Source organism: Propithecus coquereli, unplaced genomic scaffold, assembly GCF_000956105.1.
Source record: "Propithecus coquereli isolate 6110/MARCELLA unplaced genomic scaffold, Pcoq_1.0 Scaffold28, whole genome shotgun sequence".
Classification (NCBI taxonomy): Eukaryota; Metazoa; Chordata; class Mammalia; order Primates; family Indriidae; genus Propithecus; species Propithecus coquereli.
Genome location: NW_012148396.1, coordinates 5,000,995 through 5,014,536, shown reverse-complemented (window position 1 = coordinate 5,014,536; position 13,542 = coordinate 5,000,995).

Sequence of the window (13,542 nt, the reverse complement as noted above, 5' to 3'; positions counted from 1 at the left end):
GAATTAATGCAATCCCTATCAAAATCCCATTATCATTCTTCACAGATCTGGAAAAAATAATTTTTTAATTTTTTTAATGCATGAGTTTCAGCAAAGAGTAGTCCCTTCCCCAGGAAAAATCTTACCAATAACTGGTAACAATTTAAGCATTCATATTTCTGTTAAATTCTTTTTCATCCCAAAAAGCAACACTGACCAAAAGACCCCATGGTGGTTTTGGAGAATGGTATACCAAGTGTCAAAGAGACACAAAACCAGAAAAGAGCAAAGAATCTTAGACACCCACAATTCTGACCTCTGCATTTTACAGACCAAAGAGATGCCAGTGAGAATAGGGAAAGGATTTGCTCAGGGCCATCGACTGGTGAGCCACAGGGTTGAGAACTGACCCTCACAACTGCGGCTCTGAATCCTTTACTGCTTACAGCTTTGCTTTGCCAGAACACAGGCACCCACAGACCCAGGATACACTCAAATGCACACGTTAATCTCAGGACCAGCTCTGCCCAGGGTGTGGATCTGAGCCACGGCTTACATGCCCATCACCTGGGTGACCTTAGCCAGGTCACCCTGACACTCTGAGTTTCGGTGGTTTCCTTATCCCAAGGCAAAAATCCATCATGATATCAGAACCATTTTGCTCACAAGTTTTGTGGGCCATGTGAGAGAATAGATGTAGGGGGAGTTATACAAGTAACTGAACTGATTCAGAAGAAATGTTTGGAGTGTGGGCTGCCTCTGCAAAGTGGAGAGCGTCCAGGGAAGGTGGATGTTATTGATTCCACATGTAATTATATCATCTGCTGTGCTCTGGTCCAGGGCTGAGGTCACTCTGCCCATGTCCCTTGTAGCCCTGTCCAGATTTAAGGCTTGAAAAAAGTTTTTCAGTCCCTTTTATTTTTATGCCTATCTAATTTGAGCCCAAGATGGCTCAAGTTCAAAGTCAAGCCCAAGGCTTTGGAGAGTGCCTGCCTCATCATGAGCCTGAGGGAAAGGCCACAGGGCTGAGCAGACAGAGAGAAGGGAGGGACCTGGTTCCGAGTGACCTACATGCTATAGTCCAACATGTTTTGAAAACACATTTAAATACTTTTCACAAGAGAAGTGTTTCCATTTTAAGTTAGTAAAGTCCCTGAAGAAAGGAAATGTAACAGAGCATACAAACAGCTCGTGACTGAAACATTGTGGTCCAGAACTTTTTCTTCCCCAAATGTGGTGATTACGTAGCAGGAGGAAAAGAAAATGTTTTCAAGGCTTCAGTGAGTGGAAGATTCTATATACTTAATAGTTTCTGTGGCCATCCCTTAGTGCCTGAAAATGTTGTAGATCCCACCAGGCCAGGGAATGTGCACTTACTGTGTGCATAACACTATGGAGGGAGGGGGAGGGAGGCAGATACAGAAATAGGTGAGGAGGGAGAAGAGCCCAAGATCACTGCCATCACTGCGAGGCTGACAGCCTGGGTGACCAGCCGAAGAAATCAACCAAGCACTGCCCTTCCCCGGGAGCTGCTCCTAACCCTAGCCCATGACCCAGAGAACAAGACTCCTGCTCTCTCAGAGCGCACATTCTTGTGGAACAAGATGACCCTTCAGCAAGTAAGCAGATCATTTCACAGAATAGTCAGTGCTATGGGAAACAGAAAGTGGGCAATTCTAACTGAGAGTACCTTGGGGCAGGGAAGGACAGAGAGAGCATTGAGAAGGTGATTCTGAGCTGAGATCTTAGCAGTGAAAGGAGCCACCATTCAACTGTCAAAGGGAAGAAATTTCAAGCCAAAGAGGAGAGCAGCCACCAGGGTCCTGGGGTGAGAACAGGCTTGTTGATTGGACAAACGAGAGGAATTCCAGTTGGACTGCAGCAGAGTGAGCAGGGAGACAGTCATAGGAGGGGAACTCAAAGAGTTGGGCTTGGACGGCCCCGGGTACTGGAATATGGGCAAGGAGACCCACTCCAGACTCCAGGCCCTGGGGTGAGCCTGCCTTAGCACTCCCTCCTCAGGAAGCAGGGATGGTTAGTCCTGAGGTTGCAGATGGGGTGCCTGTGGCTGACCAGCACGGGGGAGCAGGAGCAGATGAGCAGGGTTAAGCCTGGGGTTCTCAACCCTGGCTGTATGTTGGAGTCTCCTGGGCAGCTTTAAGAATACTGACAGCCCTGTCCCACCCTCGGAGAGTCCGACTTCATTGGTCAGGTGGGCAGCCTGGGCTTTTAAAAATCTCCCTGTGACTGTAGGGTGCAGCTAAGATCATGAACTGGAACTAAATGATGAGAAGGTTTTGGAGAAGACAGATTCATAATAATAAGGTAGCCCTCATTCCTAGGGTTCCTACCTCCCACTACAGACTAGATGTTCTCTAAGAATCCATCTGCCCAACTCTAAAATACTCACTGATTCTTCCACTTTGAATAAGACACTGAGCATGTCCTCATGCTTGCGTGGCTGAGCAAGGATGGACCTCAAGTGCCACAGCTAGAATGGGGACAAAAGGCCAACTTCTTTCTTTCCTGCTGCACAATTCTTGCATCTGATAATGCTACCAAGAAGGGATTTAAAAATTGGACCTGCAAAATCCCCACGTGCCCGAAACACCCAGGTCAAAAGCTTTAATACTGACTCCAATATGGACCTGAGACTAGACAGCTGTGCACTCCCTGGGCACGTCCCACCTTCCCACAGACACGGCTCGCTCCTCCCATCCTTGGACTGCATTTCCTAGCGGGGCCAATTTATTCATATGGCCATCTTCCTCTGTATGTCGCAAACCACTTCATGGGCAGACACTTTATCCTCTTCAAATCCTTGGTTTTCCATTCTTCTTAATGTAATGCACAGCGAGTTACAGAAGCCATCACCTGCACGTTGTATAAAATAAGAAATGTGCTCCCCCTATTAAGCAGGCAAACTTAGAACTGAAAGCAGCCTTAGAAATTGGTCCGATATCTCATTTGACAAGTGAGGAAACCCAGGCCCAGAAATGGTAATATAATAATAAGCTACCTTTACATGGGGCTTTGCCATTGCATGTTAATACCCACCTTGTGGTTTATTATTCATACTCCACCCTATGTGGCAGGGGTCATTATCCACATTTGTAAATAAGGAAGACTAAGGATCACAGAAGTTAACAGACTTGACTAATGTCACTAGCTTACTAAGACAGAGACATGACCCAACTCAAAAAATCTGACAAAAATGCTTCTCTTTCCATAATCAAGTATTTTGACTGAGACCCCAAAGTCACAAAGCTGATCATACTCAAAGTTAGATTTTTTTTTTTTAATCTCTAGGTCAGATCCTTTGCCTTAACAATACAAACCAGGTTCTTTGATTTCTAAAAATCAGGTTAATTTCTCATCACATGACATTTTCCTAAGGGGATTTCAAGGGAATGCTCAGAATTAAAAACAAACAAATAAATCTTAGAGAACAGTATCTGGGAAAAAACAAATGAAGTCAGCTGTTGGCAAACCATGTTCCCCCTTCATGTCAGCAAACCTCCGCTTCCCACTACGTGTACAGGGCAGAGCTCATTAGCCAAGCTGGAGATGAGTGCTCCTGGCAGAGATCATAATTTGTTTCACTTCAGTTTCATGTCTCCTGCAGATCAAGGCTTTCTTTACATATTATATTTTGCATTTTAAGAAAACACAAGACCATAATGTGTTTTATGAGATTTTTTTTTTCCCAATCAGGCTAATGTTGAAAAAACCAATCTGACTCCCTGTCCCTATCCTGCATGCTATAAAATCACAAATCAGGCATAATAATGGTGTTCTCCTTAAGGATTCACCCAAGCATTTCAGCCGACCTGGTGTACTAATAATGAATTTGCATTGTGCTTACAGGACTGCTTTATTGTTATAAATGGACTTTTGTACACAAATGACTGAGCAGTTCCTCAGCCTTGGTGTCTACGGGGCCTCTTGTTTTCTTCCTGGGTCCCTGACGAAGTCCAGCCATGGGTCTCCCTGACTGACCATGGCAGTGTGAGGGGACTGAAGCAGCTGGGGTTGCTGCTCATCCCAGTGAGAAATGTGTCTGGTTCCAAGCCACTTCCTTCTCCATTCTCTCTGTCTGTCCCTTTTCCACAGCCATTCATTCACTCTTACCCCCTCAGGACTTCACTGAGTGCCTGCAGCGAGTGGGAAACTGCAGAGATGGCTACCTTTGCATGTGGCCAGCTGCAGGTGGCTGGATGACGGAATAGTTCAGCTGTAGCATAAGACATTCAGATGCTTTAACCAACAGGAAGCTCAAAATGAGGCTTCCCCATCTATTGTAAGGCCTACAATTTCATGTGCTGCTGCCTTGACATCTTTGAGCTTTACAGGGCCCAAAAAGCTAACCATGGATTTTCCTGCTCTCCCCGGATAAGCCCCCCACCCAGGAGGAAAGGCTCCCAACCCAGCTAATTCCCGTTAACAGCCCGACCAGCTGCACCCCTCCCACTCCTCAGTCTAATGGGTTTCACCTCCCTGCCAGCCATGGACTCTTCAGACAAGCCAACCACGTCCTCCCACGGGAACCAAGGGTCACTTCATCCTCCTGTTCCTACAAAGCCTGCCTCCCACAGCTCCTGCTGGCTCACTTTATGCCCAGGCCTCCATGACATGTGGTGTCCCCCTTCCTGGGCCCTGAATTTATGTGATGAATGAGCTGCCCTCAATCTCATCTGTCATGTATTGGGTGTTGTGTGTTTGGTTATCATGTATTTGTGAGGGAAGGGGAATCCCTCCCTCACTGATGGGATGAATAGGAGGCAATCAAAACATCCCTTTCAAAGAAGCCCCACAATTCCATTGTAGTTGCATTGGGGGTGGAGGATGAGGGGTATGGTCATTCTGATCTCACTCATCTGGTCAGAGTGTACCTAGAGTCCAGTGCAGGCCTAGGAGCCACGTGTTTGGGAAAGCTCTTAGCAAACTGGAGCATGCTCAGAGCACTGGCGCACTGCTCAGCTGGACAAGAGAGGATTGAGGGTCCTACTCACACAGGTCTCAGCTCAGTAGTGAGGCCGGTCTGGTGGGATGGAGCAAGACTGCAGAGCAGGAAACTGGGGACATTCCACAGTAGAGAGGTGCAGCAGAGGCCTGCAAACTCCACCCATCCCCTCCTGCCCCATCCTCAGCTCCTACATGTTCCATGCCAAAGGACTCACACCTGAACACACTCCACGCCAAAGGGCTCACACCTGAACACGCTGCATGCCAAAGGACTCATACCTGAACATCCTCCACGCCAAAGGACTCACACCTGAACACACTCCATGCCAAAGGACTCACACCTGAACACACTCCATGCCAAAGGACTCACACCTGAACACACTCCATGCCAAAGGACTCACACCTGAAATCTTTTATTCAAAAGACTATCCTTGTGCTACTGGAGCCGCTTCACATAGGCAAACTGAGATCCAGAAGTTTCTGAACTTAGAGCTGTCCATCACCAACTGACTGGTACAAGGGCATGAAAGCTTCCTTGCCTGAAGGTGGGACAAACTGCGGGGTAGTTTCTACTCCAGAGCTCCCACATGGATCTTCTAAGCTCAGCTCAGGCTTTACCTGAAGCCGTACAGATGCTGCCCACCCTGCTTCCATGTGGGTCCTCCTGAAAGCACTTCCTTCATCAATCACCGCCCGCCCCACAAACCTTCATCCCAGAGACCTAAGTCCGCATCCGAGGGTCATGACTCAGTCAAGGAAACAGATGGAACACCAGAACCTCAAACACATGAATGGACGGAGAGGCAGAAATCAGGCACGATATGCCAAACAGGAAGAAGGAACACCAGACAGAGCACACGGGTCTGTAACCAAGAATTTTTAACCTGGGGAGCTGATGCGTCCTCACAGGGAATGCCTACTATGGAGCCACAGGACCCCGAGGTAGGAAACAGGTTAAGACAAAAAAGAACCACCAAAGTGGAGAAGGTGTCAGCTCAAATTGTTTCAAATGTATTTCCTGGGAATTCACGCTGATTGCCTTAGAAAAGAAAAGCAGCAAGGTAACTGAATTCTAATATTTGAATAACACCCACAAAGAAGAAATCAAAGGCATTCTATAGGTTTCTGTGGGAGTCATGAGATAATATGTGGAATGAAGTGAAGATGGATTCAGGCTCGGTTTAAGGAAGATCGTTCCAGGAGTCGTGACTGTTTGAAAATGGCATGGCTGTGTCAGAAGCTGGCAAGCGTTTGTCATTCATCATCCCTGCAGATTTTAGGGATGTTATGGAGGGCATGAAAGCATCTCTTGGGAGGATGTGGGATGAGATACCTTGTAAGGTCCCTTCCAGCTAAAGCCTACTAGATCACAGCTTCTTACTCTACCCCCAGCCCCTCAGAGTTCCAGAACAAATAGACCAATGCTTCCAGCTCAGTTTATTTCCCTTGGGTTTCTTCAGCACTTGCAAAAAATTCAATAGGGAAAAAAAATCTCAAAAATGAAAAGTATCCTAAAACAGTGGATACAACCTTTTTATATTTAGATTTGCTAAGAAATAATTGAATTGTCGAGTTAAGGAAACTAACTTATTATTTTGCTAATAAATATCATTAATAAAAACAACTAATGTCAATTTAAAAAGGAAGATTATTCTTCCCAAAATAGGTAACTGGCATGTTAGACTGACAGTTTTGCTGTGAACAGGTGAAAACTTCATTACATGCTAGTCTTGGTCCACACACCCGTATTTGTGAAAGTTTCCTCTAAAAAATATGTCCACTAGAATCTCATCGTGTGATTGTTTCTGGTTTTCATGATTTAAAGGATGTATATAGATAATACATGTAGGTAATAAAAGGAGGTATCTTTCAAACTTTCATAACTGAATGCAACTTTCCAGCAAATATAAAATCAAGTCTGTTAAGATTTTATTTCATTTCATTTGACACCTCACAAATCATTAGTACCTTGAGTTTATAAAACACTTTCACATCCTTATTTCACTGGATGATCATGGGAAACATGTATTGGTGGATAGAACTGTATTGTTATTGCATGTTGACATGTAGCTGGGTCCTGGTTGGGTGTGGGGTGCGCAGGATGTGAAGGATGTAACCCTCCCGTCACCCAGCTATGTCTTCTTATTTGCACTGGGTGCAGTTGCCCTTGAGAAATGACTTTGTAACGAGAACAGACAACCTGCCTGAGGATAGAGGGTGAAGTCAGGAAAGTTTTTCTGGAGGAGCTAGAGAGGGTTCAAGGTTCCAGACAGAGAAAGGAGTGAGTCATCAGGCTTCCCAGAGGAAGGTCACGTCAGGGAAGAAAAAGTACTCCAGATACTGTAGGCAGAAGGGGCCACAGGTGGGGTGAGCCCAAACAAGAAAGCCTGGGGTTTGCAGAACTGCAACTTGTTCCAAGAGCCGTCAACGGAGAGCTCAGTATGTTTCCCGCTATTGTCTCCTCTCCACAGAGCCTGCCGTCTGGTGCCACAGCTTTGCACTGACAAATAAATAAATTGAAAAAAAGGGGGGGAGGGTGCTTGCCATGATGAGAAATGCTGAGAGAAAAGGCCAGAGAGATAGGACAGCTCCTCTCTCCCGCAACTGTCCATCTCCTGTCTTCTCTAGCTCTGTAAATGGGACCAAACACCCCTTTACTCGATAGAAACCTGGAGTGTCTCCCTTGATTTCTCCTTTTACACAGTCCCTCACCCACCATTAGTCACCAGGTACTATCCACTCAACTCTGGGCCCTCACTCTGGGCAAAGACATCCTCATCTCTCCCGAGGTCAGGAGCCTACTAATGGGGCACCCCAGGGCCAGCCCTCACCCTAACGGGGTGTCCCAAGGCCAGCCTTCACCCTCTTCCTGTCCACTGCCACAGAGCAGCCTAAGTGATATTCTTCTGATCAATCCACTCCCTACGTAAAACCTTTCAATAGCTTCTCTTTTCATTTAGAATAAAATCCAGGCCCCATATCGCTGCCTCCAAGCCCCGTGTGGCTGTCCGCTCCCTGGCTCTCCGCCTCACCTCACCTCATCTCTGTCCTAACGGCTCCCTGCAGCCTTGCGCATTGAGACCTAGATTCACAGACAGGCCCCACTGCATCCCCAGGCTGGTCCTTCTGAGTCCAGAACCTCCTCCCTCCTTGCTCCTCCTGACAGCCCCCAGCTGTCAGTTAAGGCATTACGTCCTCAGGGAAGATTTCTCTGTCCCCAAACTAGGTTAGCAATTTAGTAATCCCACTTCCTGTCAATCACTTTCATAACACCAATAACTTCTCCTCCTTCACTTATCTCTACTGGAATGAAGTCACTATTCCTGTCTTTCTCCTCAGCTCAAGCATAAGCTCCAAGGAGGCAAAAACCATGTCTGGATGAACAAAACCAGGTCCACATATGCCCAGGGCCAAGCACAAGGACTGGTATTCTGGGAGCTAATCAAATGTTTTTGGAAATAATAAAAAAAATACAAAAAGAAAATTGATAAAAGGACAATCAAGGAAGACATGTCTGCTGAAGATTCTGAATGGTTCCTATTGTAAGGAAGGCCCGATGCAGGGTTTTAAGCAGGATCTGATAGCATCTCAGTTCAGAGGAGGATGGAGGGTGGGCTGGCCAGGCGTGTGGGTATAAGTCTGGTGGGAGCAGGCTGCTGCCCTGAGCTCAGTGGTGACTCCTAAGACCCCAGACTGGACAGTGGCAATGGAGCATGCAGTGGAGGGGAGAGGAGAGAGCTATTAAGGGGATAGAGTTGGCAGAACTCATCGGTTGACTGGAGGCCACAGGTACAGTGGGAGCTGAGTCAGGACATACCTGCAACTTGGACAACTTGCAGGTCAGTGATGCATCCCAGGAGATGGGACCCAGGAGCAGCAGATTTGCAAGATGCCTTAGTTTCCTGAAGTTACTGTAACAAATTACCACAAACTGGGTGGCTTAAAACAACAGAAATGTGTTGTTTCATAGTTCTGCAGTTCAGAAGTCTGAAATAAGTGCTTAGCAGGATTGGTTCTTTTTGAAGCCTCTAAGGAAGTATATTAGTCAGGGTCCTCTGGAGAAAGAGAACCAATGGGATAAATGCATACCTACAGACAGACACACAGGTAGATGGAGCTGTGAAGAGATTTACCATGAGGAGTTGGCTCCCATGATTATGAAGCCTGAGAAGTCCAACGATCTGCTGTCTACAAATTGGAGACATGGGAAAGGCAGTGGTGTAGGACCATCCATGTCCCTAGGCCTGAGACCCAGGGCAGTGGGTGGTGTAAGTCCAGTCTGAGGGCAGGGGACACCTAGGTCCCAGCTCAAGTGGTCAGGCCGACAGGGCAAGTTCTCCACTCCTCTACCTTTTGTTCTATTCAGGCCCCTGGTGGATTGGGAGATGCCCACGCACACTGGAAAGGCCATTTGTTTTATTCAGTCCACCAATTCAAATGCTAATCTCTTCCAGAAACACCCTCACAACATGCCAAGAAATAAGATTCAATCAAAACCCTGGGCACCCTGAGGCCCAGTCGAATCGACACCTAAAATTAACCTTCATAGGGAGAATCTGTGCCATGCCTCTCCCCTGGTTTCTGGTGGCCCCTGGAAATCCTTGGTGTCCCCTGGCTTGTAGACACATCTCTCCAATCTCTGCCTCTATCTTCTTATTGCCTCCCCCCCTCTGTGCCTCAGTGTACCAAATCTCTTTCTGCCTTATAAGGACACATGTCATCGAATTTAGGACCACCTTAAATCCAGTATGATGTCATCTCAATATCCTTATCTTAGTATCATCTACAAAGACCCTTTTTCCAAATAAGGTCACAGTCACAGGTACTGGGTGTTAGGACTTGGACACATCTTTTTAGGGGACACAGTTTAACTCCCTACTCAGGAGCTGTAGAAATGTTGACACTCACATGCCTGTTGTGTCACATCTTAAAGACATGGGATGAAGAGTCGACTGTCTGGAGACCATTCAAGATTGGGTGAGCTGAGATGGCAAAGGAGGACACTAGGAACTAGAGAACCCACCCAAGAGCTGCAGACACAATTCTATGAGTGTCAGCAAACTGGACCAACTGCAAACCTGTACCCAAGAGGTGAGTTAAGACATTTAATTCCCAACCCTCTCTTGCTCAGCAATAAATTTACTCCACATAATCACATCACAACTACTTTTGAATCCCAGCTGATATCCAGAATAAATCTGGCATGAAACGATATACCAGCCGAGCTGCTGGGAGAGTGTCCAGTTTAGTATTGGGAAACTAGAAACGAAAGTATTGGCTCAATCGTTAGGTGTGTTCATCTTGTATTCAGCCTTTTACTCATTAAAGAATGATTTGCTGGGCAGCCTAGTACATGTCAGGTGCTATGTGAGGCCAGATGCAAAGGTGACTCAACCAGGTTCTCTTCCTCAGGGGGTCACTGCAGAATGTGATTCTCACCCTCGGCACTATGGACATTTGGGATCAGATGGTTCTTTCTTGGAGGGAGGTGCCCTGTGCATAGTAGAATGTTTGTTAGCTTCCCTGGCCTTGACTCAACGGATGCCAGCAGCATCCCTGCCCCTCAGCTGTGAGAGCCAAAGGTAACGCAAACATTGCCAGCTGTCTCCTGGGAACAAACCTGCTCCAGGTTGAAAACTACTGCCCTAGGGTTATAGGGACGGCACTGGACACGCAAATTTCCCACGCAGGACAGCCCTGGCACTGACCGTGCAGAAGAGCATTGATTCAGGGGCCTGGAGGCCCCATGCTGTGCAGGGGGGTGGGGGAACAGAAGGAAGATGCTGGAGGCTATAAGCATGTAGAGGGGGGGCCAGGCTATGTCCCAACTCATTCAGAAATTTTCCATATTTTAACAAAGGGGACACCATGCCAGGGTTCAAATATGAAAATCGACAGAGCTGGGGCTCAAATCCAGCCTCTCTGTTTATAAATCCAGCATCTTTTCCTACAGGGATTGAGAGTGAGCACCACTGTAGCAGCATGAATACTCTCACACACACTCTGGGTTAGGCTGACACCGAGGACAACCTGAGCAACAGATGGAGTTAAACAAAACAGAGCCCTGCACTGTTTAAAATACAATGATCTGTACTGAGCCCATCTCTTTTTTCCTTCTCATTTCCCTAAACCACTTGATTTAAATACCCACGTTTTGTATTAGCTCACCAGAATAATTGACATCTCAATGTCTTCATCTCTTTGTCGCTTGTTACTAAATATACATTCTCTTCAGCAAAGTTTTCAGATTGACTGCTCCTGACAGACAACACAGATTTCAACATTTACACAGAAGTTGTCTGTCAAAAAAAAAAAAAAAAGGACTAGAAAAAAAATGCCCTATTTTAGGATGTCTCTTTGCTTAAAACGCAGGAGAGAGAGAAGGGAGAAATTTCTCCCTGTGCATAACAGAAATTTATGCCAGGATGCACAGTCTTGCTGGAGAGGTTGCTAAGCAACTGCCTGGCGGCATGTCAGGGGGCAAAGGGAGACAGAAGGCAAAAAAGGCACCAAGGCCTGGGCACTGCAGGACATGCAGAGACCCGCTCGGGACACCCACCTTCTTCCACCTCCCCTGGCAGGGAGGGTGACCTGAGAGGAGAGTTTGCATCTCTGTGGTCTTGAAACCAATAAGAGTGACTCCACACCAAAAGCCCAGCTTGGAACACAGCCACCGTTGCTGGCACTTTGCAGCCATCCCTTGTACAATAGATCGAGCTCAAGCTTGGGAGTCAAGCAAGCTTGGTTTCTCCTTCCGTAAAACGGTGATGGTAGTTGTAGTGACATCACAGTACAAAGGTGAGAGTTCTATTGTGCTATCCAGCACCTGTTCTTACCTCCCTTACAGCACTCACCACCATGTTGCATTGAAATGTCCTGTTCCTTGGCTGCCTGACCCCAGTGGGACTATGTGCTTCAAGGACAGGGACCATATCTTCCTACTCCATCATCACCCAGTGACAAAGACATTGCCTGACATGCAACAGGGCCTTATTAAATAATTCTGTTAAACCTGATGTGAATGAAGACCCCTTAGAGTGTCTTGGAGGATCCCTCATGCTCCAGCTTCACCTGATGTCTGTCCTCATCTCCAACTGTCCTCGTACCTTCAATCCACCCTCCCAGCCCAACACACCTTCTTCATCTTATTAGCACATGTCTCCCTGCTCCCTCTAGGAACCGGGATCTCGCAGCATTGCTCCCTCTCCCCCATTAACTTCCGGCCAACTCCTACTCATCCCCTAAAACTCAACTCCTCCCTGAAGGCCCTGTGTGGTTTTACCTAAGCCACTAATCTGAAGATAGAGTACGACAATAGGGAGTAGAGGGAATTGTGGCACACCAGAAATCCCTTCTGAGTCAGGGAGAGAGAGAGAGAGAGAGAGCAAGCTGTCCTTTTGTGACCTCTGTCCTCCCTAGTCCTGGGATAGTTATCAATATTTGGCTTGCTGAAGGTCATACAGACAGTAAATGGTAGGCAGATCTAACATAAAACTCAATTCTATCTCATCCCAAATTTCCTGCACATCTTTCTAAACCATAAATTGCTTATGACATGCAATGCAAACCATTCCTTCATTAATTGAAATGGTGATAATAATTTATTAAGCGCATACTTTGAACTAGTTGCTGTGGAAGGTGTCAAAATATTGTACATTCATTTACTCATTCGATTCATTTACACATTCATTTGATAAAAGACACCATGCTAGTTACTGAACGCTCAAAGATAAATACCCCAGCCATCATGTTGCTCACGTGTGGATACTACAGTGCAGTACTCGGCTGGTTTGTTTCCTGTGTGCAGTGGGGCTTCTCTCCATATCTGGGCTATCAGCACCTTAACGAAAGTTCTAGGTCTCACATTACTGTGTCCCCATAGCTGCTGGCTTGTGGCTTAGACCACAGGAAGTGGTTTATACCTACTTATTTGGAGGACTTGAGCTCCTTGTTTATTTCTTTAATCTAATTTACTGCAGATTGATTTCACAAAGTCAGATAGGAAAGTAGCATCTATGGAGTGCCCACCGTATGCTTTATCTTTGTGAGTGTCCTACATTTTCTCACTTAATCCTTGCAACAGTTCTTCGAGGTAGGGATCATTATCGCTGCCTTCATACATTTGAGAAAACTGAGTTCATAGAGAATAAGCAACTTGCCCATAGCAGAGCCAGTATTAAAGTCAAGGTTTTTCTCTAAAGTCCATATTCTTTCAGTGACAGCACGCTATCTCAGAAAGGCCGCAAAAGATGGTTCAGAATTCCATAGACACGGAATGGGAAGAAGTGGTTGCCAGTGGAAGAAACAGCAAGAGTAAAGGCACGAAGGTGTATCGCATCAGGGCAACACAGGTATCTGGCATAGCAAAGCAGAGCGTGATGTACACGTATGCAGAAAATGTGGCCAAAAAGAAGATTTCATCAGAGCACAACTGCCCTGAAAATACTTTACACAATGCTTAGCCTCGTGTTCCACCCTCCCTGCAAGTACTCAGCAACAGCAACTCGGTATTTTCTCTGCTGCCAGCCAGACCTACCTTTCCACCCGTGGGCCTGGGAGAGTATGTTTATTTTGCAGTAACTATATTCTCAGAAGTTA